This window comes from Geospiza fortis, unplaced genomic scaffold (assembly GCF_000277835.1).
Source record: "Geospiza fortis unplaced genomic scaffold, GeoFor_1.0 scaffold180, whole genome shotgun sequence".
Lineage (NCBI taxonomy): Eukaryota > Metazoa > Chordata > Aves > Passeriformes > Thraupidae > Geospiza > Geospiza fortis.
In genome coordinates, this window is record NW_005054452.1 from 379,420 (window position 1) to 394,873 (window position 15,454).

Below are 15,454 nucleotides of genomic sequence, written 5' to 3' on the forward strand. Positions count from 1 at the left end.
CCCCAAAACCTCTGCAGAGGCTGGAGGCAGATGTACCCTCCTTACCAAGGACTGAAAAATGGCATTGATGGATTTAAGCAGTGATTTCATGATGTAGAATCCCACAGCTGTTTTATCTGACTGCCCTTAAATAAAGGCTTCCTTTCCTTGTATTTTGGATTTTTCATTCCAGAATGTGAACAAGCAAACGATTGATCTTTTCAGCAGCTCCTCTCTCACTAATTGACGATGAGGGAGTTTTATAACATCAGGCAGAGCCTCTTGAAATTTTCTTCCTACAGCATTACATGTGAATAAAATGTGATGGATAATGAACTGGGTGACATTTCTATGCTTTGTACATGTTTCTCTATCCTCAGGTTACCACCAAGAGAGGAGCAATTCCAAAATTTTACATGTGTTTTAATGTAACACAGGGTTTTTTCCCTTTTTCATTGCATTAAAGTGCTATCTACTCTTACCAGGGTACAGCAGGCTCATAAAGCAGAAAAACAGGCACAGAAGAAATAATTTGTTTTCTTGCATAGCAGGTTTTAGCCATTAATTTTAAATGTAAAGAGTGGATTTTGTGTTTCTTTTGTGACTGAAACTAATTTTTAAGGAGTCAGAACTTATTTTCATCCGTTGGTATATCTCATACCGTGTATTCTAAAACATGAAAATAACCTCTTAATCAAAATTTTTACTCAGTGAGACTAGAATATAATCTGTGAAAGCAATAAGATTATGTACTGGGAGAGGACAGTGTCACAGAAAATTTAATGAAAATCAACTGTTTTTTTTTTCCTAAAGCTACTGCAAATTCACCCCCAGCTTTCAAACAAGCAAGCACTGTTAAACCCAGGCTTTTCTCTCTTTAAACAAATGCACATTTCTCTCTCTGTGCCTCAAGCCCACAAGGGCCTGATCCATCCTGAAACTCCCAAGTGACCTGAGGGGTTGAGTGTGCATGTACAAACCCAACAGGAGGGGCAGAGGGAAGGTACAGAACCCCTCCTCTCTTTGGGTTCCTGACCATGCTTGAAGCAAAAGTACTTTATGCCATGCTAACTGTGGGCCCAGCTATATTTATTTTCTCCATTAAACCTTTCTCTGAAATCAATAGAGAATTTAAGTGTGAAAAATTGACTCTCTAACTTTGGACTGGGCTATGTGTTCCCCGAGTCCCCAGGCAGCACTTGGGTACAACCACTTGCCAGGAAGCTTCCAAAATCGTCTAAGGTTGTTAAAATACTGCCTGCATATGGTAAAACAAAATATGAACTGGCTTTATTTTGACAATGACCCCCTGTTGCTATCAGGAAATGTGTTGGTGCAGCCATGGTTTTGCGAACCTCAGACAAGACTGGTGCCAACAATCATCCCGTGGTTGTATTTCCGTGTATTTTTAGCATTTTTGTGGGATGTATTTGAAACACACGAGTGACTGCACCCCTCTGGAGTCATCCCTGCTGTTTATTGGTGTTAGCAACCTCCAGCTATGTTTGCAAAGATTTGAGCAATTCAGCCTTTGGAATTTATTCACCTCTGTGCTCCATGCATCTGGCACTGACAGCCCAAGTAAATGGAACAGAGCATTTTTCTTTGAAGGTGCAGTGGTTTCTTGAGTGAGAGCTGATTTGGGGTTTGCCTGCTGCCACTTCTCCTGGAGAGGGATGATGGCCACCAATGGCTTGGCACCCTGAGCAGGATGATGGATGGATCCCTCCATGGAGAGCACAGCACTTATTAAAGGATGTATCTCAAAATCCTCCTGCAGAAATCTTTTCTAGAAGGGTAATCCCTTCTAGAGACAACCTCCTGGTGATCCCCAGAGGATTTCTGGAGATCTTGACACCCTCTGAATATTTATTGGAGAAAAGAGGGTGTCACTGCTGTTACGTGGCATGAAGACACTCCACAGGGTGCCCACATCCAGGCTGAAAATTTACATGAAATATGTGTGGGTAATAAAGAAATAAAAGAGCCTGTATGTCATTTCAATCCAGCTATTGCAAATCCAGTTATTCATCCTGCTCCAGGCTACTTGCATTGGTGTATATGAGAGTTATTATATTTGTACTGCATTTGGAGCAACTGCAGGGACAGATTTTCCCCAATTCTTTCTTCAAATTTCATGTTCAACAACTGCCCAGAGATAAGTTATTCCCTCTCTTTTGATGCCCTTATTCTGGCCTATTAAATGGCTCCAAAATCAAAAGGACAAAAAAAAAGGAAAAAAATGATGCTTTTGGGGTGAGTTGTGAACAGTGTTTTGTCCATGAAATGCTTGGGGAATATCAAAGGAAGGGAAATATTTTAAATATTCCCTTTTTGATGTTCCACTTAATAGGACTAATCTCCCTTTTATAATTAGGTAATTAGCAATATTTTTTTATATTTAACTGTCTTTTTGCACATAAAACAGGGTGAAAGGCAAGCAAAAGCACTACCTTTCCTGAGCTGGTTAACAGTACCAGTGTTACAGATCTCTAATATGCATTTTCTTGCTGCTAACATCAATACCCACTCACAGTGCACCCAGTGCTGAAGGAACTGTTGCTGTGTATGCTTTGAATGTATATAAGGGATGATTTATTTTCCTTTCTGCCTTTTTTCCCTTCCTTTCTGTACTACTTAAAAAAAAAATGGTATGAAACCACAGAATCAATGCTAATGTACCACATTCTGTTTCTGGCCTGAAAATATAAAATACAAAGAAATTCTGTTCAAGGTGCCAATTCCCTCCTTTGCCATGTCTGGGTGCTGCAGGGGGTGAGCCCAAGGGGTGACCCATTCCTTGTGGTCACAGCAAGGATGCTCTGCACAGACTGATCCAGCTCCCTGCCCACCTGTGCCACAGAAAGTCCATGAACCACCCCTAAGGGTATTTTTGTATGCTTTAATATATTCTGTATGTTTTCATGGCTAAGGCATTGAGGGATAGTTGAAAGGAATCTATTTGATAATTTTGTTCAGTGCTGATAAAAAACCCCAAACAACTCTCATTTGCTTTTGAGATGGACTACATTTGTTCCTTGTGTGAGTCTCATTCTGCATAAACAGCAAAAGGACTCTCTGAGTCCCCCTTCCTCCCCCCTCCAGCTTCTACAGTGGTATTCAGAATGGCAAAAAGGGAGTGTTTAATGAGGAAGCTCATTTCTAGTGCTATTATAATAATAATAGCAGTGATAATAATGAAATTAAGAGGAGACAAAAGATAAGAGGAAAGACTGGAGTAATGGCAACCAAACTCAGGGTGTTTCTGGATTCCTCTGCCTTTTCCTTTTGTGAAGATGGTTAACCTAAAGAAGTAGCGCAGATGAAAAACCAAGACTGAGGGTGGGTGGAGAAAGCAGTTTTAAAAACTGTGCAAGCAGGGATGAAACAGCTTCTGCAAAGGAGGGTACACCACTAAATAGCTCCATGCAGCAGGAGAGGGAAAAGGAAGGGGTGAAGGGACAGGATGAAAGGGAAGATGAGAGCTGGTGAGAAGGCAAGGGGGCACTGTGCACACATGGGAAATGAGATTTTTCCGTGCCTTCGCCTCCCACGTTCGGGCTGTGGCAAGGACAACAGCAGGGATTTAATTTAAGGAAGATGCCCAGCATCCCTCTCTCCCTTTCCCTTTCCCAGAGGAGCAGGGAGGGAGGCGCAGTCGGACACGCTTCCCCAGACACGTGCCCGCAGCCCCGTCATTTCCTCCGCCACCTCCCTGTCCCCTGGGAGCACAGTGTCCCCTCATCCATCACTGCCTGCCCAGCTCCTGCACTGTGCCTCTGCCACCGATTCTTTGCGGCTGGATTTCTTAGCTATCCTAATCACAGTTCACCAAAGACTTGCTAGAAAAGCAGACATTGCTACCCTAAACATCTTTTTTTTTTTTTTTTTTTTTTGCACCCAAAGAAATCCTCATCCAGAGGGATGGGTGATCTTGAGCTACTGCGGATTCTCCTGCTAATTATATCTACACTCATAGCCAGCTTTCACATTCACAGCTCTAATGACAAACAGATCTGAGCTATTTTTGCTGTGTTCAATTCACCATTATGCACCAAGGTTATGCTTTTCCTTGACCTGCCCAACCCAGTCTAATATTAACAAATTGAGCATTTATGCCAGTTCCTTTCCAAGCATGAAGTTGATTAGGAATTTAGGAAATGCTGGTGATTTAAAGATTAACCTTTCATATAATTACTGACATAAACCAGAGCTATTAAGGTATTAGAAACAACTATTCAGAGCATATTCTACATTAAAAACCAAATCACATTTAACGCCATGCGAAAGACTTTCCATACCAGCCAATTTTTATTTTTTATTTTTTTTTTAACAGCAGAAGAAAAACCTGGTGAAAGGAAAGGAGTAAGCACAGCCTACCTCTAAAGTTATGGGGAGGAAAGCAAAGCTATAAAAATAATACAGAAACCAAGCAACAGTCTTCTGCTGGCAAGACACAGCTTGTAATTGGGTGGGTGGCTGTGAAGAGCTGAGATGAATGCTGCAGAGCACTGTAATTTTATTGCACCCTGTCTGCTCTAAAGTGAACATATTTGCAATGAAATCTGTATTTCTGTGAGAACAGGGCAATTGGGTTTTTTGGGTTTTTTTTGTTTTGTTTCACTGGGTTTTTTTCTGTTTTGTTTTGTTGTTTTAATTAAGATCACGTCACTTGTTGGCATTCAGGCACAATTCTTGAGGCTTTAAAGCAATTACTGTTCTTACTCCCTTTGCTGGGGTGATAGCTGGGGGAGACAGTCAAAGGGAAGAGGCTGCACTGAAAGGAGTTTGAGCTCCAAGTCCCAGATTTGCATCACAAGAGAAGAAATTCAGTTGAAAATAAACACCAGCTTTTCACCTTTCCCTCCATCTCTCCTCTTCCTAAAAATCCAAATATGTAAATGTGATAAAAATCAGAGATAGGTGGCAGTGCTAATGGATTAATACATTAATACTATGCACATCTCTGCTTGGCAAACAGCATCTACTATTCTGCTAAGGCACTTTTATTTTAAATCATTTCCCTGCTCTCATGTTCTTCACATCCTCACCATACACAGTCACTACTGCCAGAAAATGTCTTTCAGCACGGGTGCTATGGGAACATGACCAATTCCCTTCCATTTCTGAGCTAACAAAGACTAAATCCAAGATTTCAAAGGCAATAGGTAAGTAGAAAAATCTACTTCATCACTGAATTATCACTTTTAGCACAGCAGATTTCTCTGACTGATGCGATTAGACACTAAGCCCAGTTATTCATTTATTACCAACTTTAATTTGCCCTTTTTGCTGATGTGCCTTTCTCCTGAGAGCAAAACAGAGCACAACACTGCAGAGAGAGTTGAAAATGTTTTTGGTAAGATCTAAGATTTATAAAAATAGGCATGGACACATCAAACTGATTTAGGGGGCTGATGCAATGAAAAAAATGCAGTTTGTGTACAGCAGATCCTCCTGCAGCAGCACACCTCTGTACCCTAGTGGTTACAGTGAGGTATGAGCAAACATCCTCTGAGAGCTGGGGCACTCAAACTGAAAACAGATTTCTGAATACCTTTCAAAATATATGCTTTCCCTCTAATTTTTAACCTTTCTTACCCATTCTCACATTTTTCATTGCCAGAGCCTCACAGGCAGGGTGAATTAAAAAGCAAGAGGGGGAGGAGGAAGAGGAGAGCTCTGAAAATCCCAAACTAAGCTGCAAGAACAATCCACAGCTATTGCATTCCTGAGGTTTTGAGCCTTTTCACAACTGTCAGCCCTTTGAAACATGTCTGCTATCAACCCTCTTTGCAGGATGAGAGGTAAAGTGAGCTCCCAAGAGTAAACCTGGATCTGTCTTTGTGGTCCAGTGCCTCTCTGACAGCCTGGCTTGCTTAGAGAGCCTGGTAAATATTAAAGAATGTTAATAATAATGAGATAAACCATCTAGGGATTTTTTTACCCACTCTTTTTTTTTTCCTTTTTTTTTAAACTTGGCTCCATATTAAAGCTTATCATGGCAGAAAATTTACTTCTCTGATCCACATTACTTCCCAATGCAATTTTTTTTTTTCCACAGCAAACAAATTTGTGGCTGCTTCTCAAAGGTTTGCAATCCTCACGCTAAAGAGGCTGCTGGATGTCAAATGTTTACCTTAATTCCATGTAAATGTCACTCCATATTGGACATTTTTTGTTTCTTTACCAGCAAATTCAGCTGCCTCTACCTTCACAAACCTTTTCCCTGCACCATAACTCCCTTTCCAAACAGCCCAGTACCCTCTGCTCCTGTCAGATCAAATTCCCAAACAACAACTGGATGCCATGAATTTCTTATGTAATTGCTACAGTCTAATAAATTGGATGTGCATCCTGTGGCCTGAGAGATGAAGAAATCATGGAGACAGCAAACAAGCAGGAGGAATGCAGCTGACATTCTCTCTCTGGGGAAAACCCACAAAATAAAATTCCTGCATGGGACAGGGCTTGAGGAAGGTGGAGGGCACAGAGCACCAGCTGAAAGAAAAAAAAGGGGGATTACATGGGATAGAGGAAATCACTGCTAAAAAATAGAGGGGAAAATTGCAAAGGGGACAGTGCCCATAACAGATGAATCAGAAAGAGATTTAGATGGTAACCAACACAGCTGATCCTCACCAGGTGATAACAATGCTCTGTGGTGATTTCTGATAAAAAACCAAACCTATATAAACCTACATCTGCAGTGGGAAACAGAAATCCACAAAGTCTCAGGGAGCTGAACCCTGGCCTTATTCCTCTGTCCATCTTTGCTTTGTCATGATTGGCTTTTTGGTCGATTTTTAAAAATTTTTGCTTTTTTTTTTATTGCTGTCATGCAGAGAACTGAACCCATGGAGATTGTGCTTTGGCTTCATGGGGAATATGCCAAGCCAAAAGTTGTTTTCTCTATGGGTGGCACTTCTAGACTGAAGCAAACCTTCCTATATTGTTTTGTGTGTCTATTTCTCTGATTCTAGCAACTGTTGGGAATTACATTAGGTAATTCCCTAGCTGGCAGAATGAAGAACTTCCCAAAAAGTTCCCTGAGTAGTTTTATGAAGTTACACTGAGTATCTTTCCTAATAAGAGTTGAAAACTCTTTTTTTTTTTTTCCCCTGGTTCTCTTTTCCCACCATGTAGGATGCTCCAGCCCCAATCTGTCATTTTTCATTAGCACAGGAGTCAAGCTATGGCTATTAATGAAAACTCTTAATGAGGATTTGATGAACAAGTCCTGGAAAATCAAACTTGAAACAAACAAGCTAAAATCTGTGTCAGATCTATTTTCTGTATGCTAGAAATTGGGAAATAAAGGCCTGTATAAAACACTAGGGAATTTAAACCAACAAATCATATGTGGACTTTTGAAGAGCTTTTGACAAGATATTCAGTTTCCCATAAATAAGACAAGCTCCATTGTCATAGAAAACTAGGTAGGAACTCAAAAATACAGTGGCTTTTTATTCATACAGGGAAAAAATGGGAGCACAGTGTGGTCCCAGGGTCGAGGCTGCTGAATCATCTCAGCTATGATCAGGAAATAGATGGCATTTTTCAAATGACAGATTATTTATATTGTGAAAAAGAATGGAAATGGTGTGGATGTGCAAAGGGACTTCCAAAGGCTGAAGCTTATATAAGCTTTGATGGATGAAATTCTGAATTGTCATATACAAAGCAAAAAAGACAAGATATAAGGGAAACTGTTCATCTGTGCCTCGCTGATGTAAGTTACAGGCAACAATTGGACAACTGTCTTCCAGAGGATTGCATTAAAATCTCTGAGCAGTGTGCAGAGAGGGGAAAAAGAGAGGAAAAAAGAAAAGTGGAATAGCATCTCTAATGGAACAGCTCTCAAGAAATTAAATAGTGTGATATAAACCACTCCTATGGCGTCAGCTAGAAAATTCTGTTAAGGCTAAGTTAGAAAAGGCTCTGAGTGCTAGATAAGGATAAACTCCTGCCAGGTGAGAGGATGAATGATTTGGGAAAGTTTGCGAGGAGCGAGGTGAAGAAACCGGACCTGCAAGAGCGGCACGAGAGCAAAACGCGGATCCACCCCCCCTCTAGCGGCGCGTCCCCACCGGCTGCTGCAGAACGCGCCCGAACCACCGGGCAGCAGCTTTAGAACAAGCACACACCCGTCCTTTTGTATTCCCCCTTCAATATGATGTTGCTTCACCGTATATTATTATTTTCTACTCCTCATTAAAGTGCCTGCTGCACTCCCGTGTTGTTTCTTGTCATTACTCAGTGCACAAGCTGTTGTGCAGATGGATTTTTATTTTTTTTCCGCCTGCCTGCAAGAAGAGGATGCAGAGTGTGACAGGGGCCACGCACACCCTGGCATCAGGAACAATCATAAAATCTAAAAAATAACATTTGGAAGTCACTGTACACGACATCACTGATGCAAAAACGGCATTAAAAACAAGGAACAGTTGTACAGAAATGGGAACATGGAGCTAATTTGGTACATACATCCCTAAAACTTTATAGATTAAAAAAAGATACTGTTTTAGGAACAGCATCTGGGACAGAGCATATCATGCAATGGAAATGTTTTGTTTTTTTTTTTAGTTTCTTACTCATGGACCAGTCACTGAATTCCCATGTTTCCAAGCAACCTGTGCACCTGAGGAAACTGAAGCTGGGTGAGCCCTTCACATCCCCACATCCTGAACTCACACAGGTTATTCCTGGTCACTTACTCCCTCCTCTGTCTTCTATAGGACATGCATAAAACTGGAAGAATCCCCATTTTTACAATTTTTTTCTGAATAATTCAGTATAACAGACTGTGGCATTCACATTCCCTGAACATGATCCCTTTGCCCAGGGTTTTCTCCTGGGAAGCTGAAAGGCAGAGAGAGGCCTCAGAGAAAAGGAAAACAATTCTTATCTCATTTGCTTCTCCTCTGTTGTGCTCATGTGGAATGTGTTTGGAGATTGTTTACCCACAGGTGATTGTTCCATTGCATTCTGCTGTGAGTTGTTTTCACTCTTTGGCCAATCAGGGCCAAGCTGTGTCAGGACTCTGGAGAGAGTCACGAGTTTTCATTATTATCTTTCTTAGCCTTCTGTAAGTATCCTTTCTGTGTTCTTTAGTACAATATAGTATTCTTTAATATAGTATAAGAAAACAATAAATTAGCCTTCTGATAAGATGGAGTCAGATGGATTATTCCCCCTGTCTCTGGCCCTGCATTTACAATACCAGACCATTTTCTGCTGCTGTTCTGTAAGAATCTACCCTGGAACACTTTGTGTGCTGAGGAGAGGAGATGCTGAGCTGGGTGCAGAGAGGGGCTGGGAGCGCTGAGCAGGAGCTCAGCCCTGTCTCTGGCTGAGGTAACACCAAACACTTTGTCAGAACTGAATGTTTTGTTAAACTTGCACGTTCCACCCCAAAAAAGAAGAAGAAAACGGAAGAAACCTGGAGTAGAAGTGAACATCCTTCAGCTGCATCTATTGCATCCTCAAGCTAATTAATTCCAGTGTACCAGGCTGGGCTTGTAGGGCAGATGAGAAGTCACAAGGAGTTCGATTTGCCTCTTGTAAAAATCTTTCCATCAGTTCAATTTTCTCAATCCCTGCTTCAAGTGCCACCCTCAGCAGTGATTTTTAAGATGCAGCAGGTAAATTTATGTATTTGATAGGGAGAAATATTAACCCTTTCTAAGATGATTTGCTAAGAAATTGCCTAAGAATGTATTTTTAATTAAGGCTTGTAAGACACTCTTGTATGCATTTTAATAATTAAAGCAGGGCTGCTGCCCTTCTATAAATTATTCTGAAATTACCTGTTGACTATCTGAGATGGTGCCTTTTTGTGTCCTATTATGGCTCAGATGGAGTTACGAGCATCCTTAATTTAATTTGAATAATTAATTTGTTTAACTGAAACTGAAGAATAAAATCACAAACAAGGCACATTTTGACTTCTCCCATGTTAAATCTGAAGAGCAAACCCATGTCTTGATAATGTGAGCTTGTTAAAAATAACCAGACAACAGATTATTCAAAAGATTTGTATATAAAGATGCAAGCAATTTGCTCTTCCATTACCAAATTAATTCAAGTTTCTGTACATGGCAAATATTATTTGCTAAGTCTCTTCTGTGTGTACTCTGTGCTTCCAGAGGATTAAAGAAGGAATTTTGTCACTGAAAGAATAGGAAAACAGATTTGCAGATGTAGCAATCTTATAAAACCCCGAGCTCAGAAAAAACATTTGCAATGCCACCAAGAAGGAAAAATCATTTCCCAAATTGTCCCAAGTCTCTTCCTACAGAGATTAAAAGGACAATGATGCACCTCCTACGTGACTCCTTTCAAATGCTTGCAGGAACAGGCCAGCTCCCATTCCCTTCCCCTGATTAGGCTCAGGATTATTCCATGCTTGTCTCTTGGTTCCTATATTTGTCATGTTAGGCGTTTTTTGCAAGGTGAACACAAGTTATTTTATTCAGAGGTGTAAAAAATAATAAAAAAAAAAGAACTGGTCCTTGCTGCATTAGTCAGGTTTCCATCACTACGAAGTAAAGCATCAATTGGGATGAAAACTCTAGAAATCACTCTTTTTTTTTTTTTTTTTTAATTCTTGCCAACTACATAATTATGCCTCAAATGATTTTGTGCCAGGTGGTTTGGCTAACAGATGGAATGGTATATTTGTTCACTCTTCGTAAACCAAGCTCCTTTCAAAAGCTTGTGAGCCAAAAGTATCTAAAGTATTGATTGGCAGTTATATATGCCTAATAAGTAATTAAACTAGCTACAAATTACAGTGACTCCTGTGAGCATTTAAAAAAAAATCATATAGAAAAGATGTGATTTCCAGTAACATTTTTAAATCATGGCAGATAAAAATATTGGTGTGAAATGATGCACTACAGACAAAGGAGCTATGGTGGGAAGCACCTCAGAAATGTCTAAAGCAGGACACTTTGTATAACAGGGATCCACGGGCTGAGAGAGGGACCTGGGAGAACCTCAGGAGGTTCAGCGAGGCCAAGTGCAGGGTCCTGGCCCAGAATGAGCCAACCCAGGCACAAACACCAGGCTGAGTGGAGAATGGACGGGAGCAGCCCTGGAGAGAAGGAGGTGACGGTGCTGGGGGATGAGAGCTGCACATGCTCCTGCCCAGAACCCCCCATGGGCAGTAGGGGAGGGGGATTCTGTCCCATCCCTGCTCAGGTGAGACCCCACCTGCAGAGCTGCCCCAGCCCTGGGATTCTCAGCATGAGAAGGACCTGGAGCTGCTGGAGCCAGTCCAGAGGAGACCATGGAGATGCTCCAGGGGCTGGAGCCAGCCTGGGAGAGCTGGGGGTGCTCACCTGGAAAAGGCTCCATAGAGACCACAGAGCCCCTTCCAGGGCCTAAAGGGACTCCAGGAGAGCTGGAGAGGGACTGGGGACAGGGGATGGAGTGACAGGACACAGGGAATGGCTTCCCACTGCTAGAGGGCAGGGTTTGATGGGATATTGGGAAGGAATTGCTCCCTGCGAGGGTGGGGAGGCCCTGGCACATGGTGCCCAGAGAAGCTGTAGCTGCCCCTGGATCCTTGGAATTGTCCAAGGCCAGGTTGGATGGGGCTTGTAGCAACCTGGGATGGTGGAGATGTCCCTGCCCACAGACAGGGGTGGAACGAGATGGGCTTTAAGGTCCCTTCCAACCCAAACCATTCTGTGATTCCATGATAAGATTAAAAGTTGTTCCAAAGGCTTACTTAACCAACTGGAGCTTGTGAGCAGATCTAACAAATGCAGTCAGGTTCTCAAGACTCTCCCAGACAACATATCCTCAATATAACCCCCACTCTGGAGGGAGAAATTAAACTGAGATCAAACCACGAGGTAACCACTGCTTTATCCAGCCTGCATTGGGAGTTATCTGGGGCTCATTCATCTCTTGCCTGCACACCCCAGAAGGAAATCCAGAAACCTTTGTTATGCATGGAATGGCCAGGAGACCATTTCATCAGGAGGTGACACAATGACTGGGAATGTGCTGAACACACAGAGGAGGCACAGAGTAATTCCAGCCTGGCTGGAAGGTGCTGCACTTGGAGCACACGTGCAGATCAACCGCGCTGAGGAGGCACAGCAGGCATTTGATGAACAGCTTATGTCAGCAGGTATTTTCAAGCTGGAAACAGCCTGGATTTTCTCCTCCTGTGCCCATCAGCTGGGCTATAAAGGTACAAGAACTCTGTGACAGAGCTGACCCTGTCCCATTAAACATTCCCCTGAACATCTGCAAACATCACTGATTTCCCAGCCTGTGTAATGATCCTCATCATAGTCCCACCAAGCTGAGGGCAACAACAGATCCATTTCCCACCCAATCCTCCCATGGGAAAACAGCAATTAATTTTAAAAAACAAAAAAATGAGAAAAGCTTTTTGTCATAGTATATTAATATCTGTACTATTGCTATCACAGAGCTGTGCCAGAAACATTGATTTAATAGGCACTGCAAAGCAATTACCATGCAAATAATATTAGGCAGCAATTTATTATTTTTTTAGTGAAGTCCTTGTTTTGGCTAGCAGACCACAGTAACAGATTCCAATAAAACTGGGTAATTGAAAGAAATTGCAAGTGTCTAAATAGCTGTGACACCAAACATATGAAGCAGCAGTTCTCAGCCTGGCCTATTGGTCTGCTTGTGATTTCAAATATGGACAACCTGGGGAGCCAACAAAGGAACAGCCTACACTGCAAAAAGAGAGCACTGAAGCAACCAGAAGGAAAGATACTGAGGAAAACTCTCTTCATAGTGACATTGGCAAGGAGGACAATGGAGAATAATGTAGAGGGTTTTAAGCCTCTTAGAGAACAGCATCCCTGCCTCAAATCCTTCCTTTTCCCCTGGTTTTCTTCATAAGAAACATTTTTTTTTAAGTAAGTCTGTATTTTTTAAAGCAATATATGGTCATTTATTTATAGCACAGGATTGGAGACTTGCTCAGATTAACTGAAATGTTAAAGTCCATGTTCAGCTTCAGAAGTTGCCCATTGATCCTCTTGCCTTGGATTGATCAGAGCAATAGGATTTTACCTAAATCACTTTTGTGTTCTTCCTGTGACTACCAGAAAACAAACCAAGTTGCTTAGCTCACACCAGAGTGCTGTGACATTCACAAAATTAAGGAAACTTCACATTGCAAGACCTAAAATATTTAATTCCCATACAAAAGAGACACTGACAGCTGTCAGTACTTCGAGACATAATAAGATGGCTAACAATTAAATGATGCCTCCTAGGAAATCTGGGACAGGAAAACATGTCACAGACAAGTCTGTCATCCCTGGAAAGACCTTTGAGGATCATCATATATGCACGCACTTTCTGAGCAGGGCCAGCAGAAGCCAGAAAGGTCACTGGAAAGCTGGTAGAAAATGCCAATAGCAAAATAGATGAACAATTTTTACAAAAAAACTTTCAGACTGTTTGAGACAACAAAAGGTCATCATTTTTCAGCACTCAGTTCACTACAGGACTGAATTAAGCAGCAAGGGAAGGGTAATGGGAAGATCCTGTGCTGTGTAAAGCAGGTTTATGTACAAACTCAGCCTGTTACTGAATCCATCCTAAAGTAAGTGAACAAACATAAATGTATCATACAGCACATGCCTCCTTTGAAATAAATACCAGTCTCTTAATGTCTTTACGTCTCTAATAATCTTAATAATCTTAATAAGTATTAATCTCTTAATTATGTTAATCTTATCTTACAAGGATACCTATGCTGGCATGATAACTGAATTAATACTTCAGCATTTTACAGTCAAAATCTGCCTCATTTCCTCAACAGTTCTTCAGGCAGAATGGCAGCTGACATGACAAAATCAGGCAGGAACACATTTGGCATTTGCCACAAACCTATATCAAGATGCACAGTCTTGACTCTGTAGCTTTGCCAAGGAGTAGGAGGATCCACAGGCAAGGATCCCAGTTTTAGACACCAGAGTTTTAAATACAGTAGAGGTGGGTAATAAAGCACCAACTCTCCACACCTGAATTCAGTGCTCAGTGTCAAAGCTTGCGTGGATTTTCACAAACTGGTGCCTCACAGTGCTGGGCTGATTCTGTCACTGCTGCTTCAGATGTGACACTTTTTGGCAGAGCACAAACCCAGGGTCACTGAGGAGAAGGTGCCACTGGCATTGCTGTTCCTATCTAAGTGAACAGTGGGATGTCTCCCAGTCCAAACATGGATCAAGTTTTTCCCATGGAATGGAGGTTGGCCTAGAACTGCTGTGGCAATAAAGTCTAAAACCACAAAATCTGTAGGAGAGTTGATTTCACCCCTCACCACAGAAACCCTGGAGGAAGCCAAGCTAATTGAGCATAAACTGCAAGCTTCCCATTCCATGTAGGCTTTCACAGCCACAAGGTTATTTCTAGACCTCTCCTAGGTCTAGAAGTTGGTAGCTCAGCTCAGTTAATTTCCAAGTCTGAGTTTACCACAGGAATCTAAAAGACTGACAAGGACACCAGGATCACAGAGAAACCAGAACCTCTTTGGTTATGGAGCTTTTCCCTTTGCCTCATTCCACAGATGGGAGCTCAGCATGGCTGATGCTGATTAAACTGGAGCACGTCTGGAGAGATCTGGAGACAGATTTTTGATTTTTTTCCTCAGACACATCACTCCATCAAGGGCTTGGCTAAATCTCACACCAATCTCTAATTCTCAGCTGTCAATGCAGCGCTCCTCAATAACCTTGTTGTCTTCTTTCACTGTCAGGGGCTACCTTGGTTTATTAGACAGCTAATAAAACACAAACACTGGTGATTAGACCATTTCTTTAGAACTCTATGAAAAAGGTTAGAGATTTGAAACATATCAATGCTATCAGAGATGAAAAAAAAAAAATTGTTTTACTTCTGCCATGGTAACTAAGAGACGTGATTCTCAGATCACAGTCTGGTTCATCCAGAAGGTTTCTATTCCTCTAGTGATGTTACAGCCTTCATTTTTCTGGAAGTTTCTGCTAAATTTGTGTATTCAGCTGGCTGACTTCAGATTTTTCAAAGATAAGTGAAGATTCTCCACAATTATGCTGGCAAGGGAGTATCAGCTCCCCCAGATATCTGGAACAGACAGAAAATGAGTGGTCCCACATTTCTGAGTCAAGAAGGACCACACGGACACACCCAGCAAAGAGAGCAGCCTGCTCAATGTGACTTTGAACAGCCACTTCCAGCAGCAGCCATAATTTCAGCAGTAAATTCCACTAAAATAACTGAAATCACCTCCAGCAAGGTCCTTTAGCTCTGCCAGATTGTGCAATACAAGTTTCCCCAGCAAGGCTCACCAACTGTTGCACTCCAAATTCACACCCCACTTCAGAGAAATTTCCTTAAGTAGGTAAGTAATGCCTTTTGAAAAGAGAGATTTGCCTAATGTCAGAAAAAAGAACTCCTTGTAATAAGGCACTGCCACCAGCATATCAAA

General features: G+C 41.7%; 2 protein-coding genes across 3 annotated transcripts in view; one reads left to right on the forward strand and one right to left on the reverse strand.

The window, feature by feature from the left end:
* The window catches only part of LRRTM1 (leucine rich repeat transmembrane neuronal 1), a 3,749-nt gene extending 3,597 nt beyond the window's left edge, over positions 1–152 (forward strand). Inside the window, exon 1 of the mRNA XM_005427745.2 lies at positions 1–152. This exon is cut by the window's left edge and continues 3,597 nt beyond it. The gene's annotated coding sequence lies outside the window, so the exon portion shown is untranslated.
* The window catches only part of CTNNA2 (catenin alpha 2), a 477,001-nt gene that overhangs the window by 162,471 nt on the left and 299,076 nt on the right, over positions 1–15,454 (reverse strand). The gene's annotated exons all lie outside the window — the stretch shown is intronic.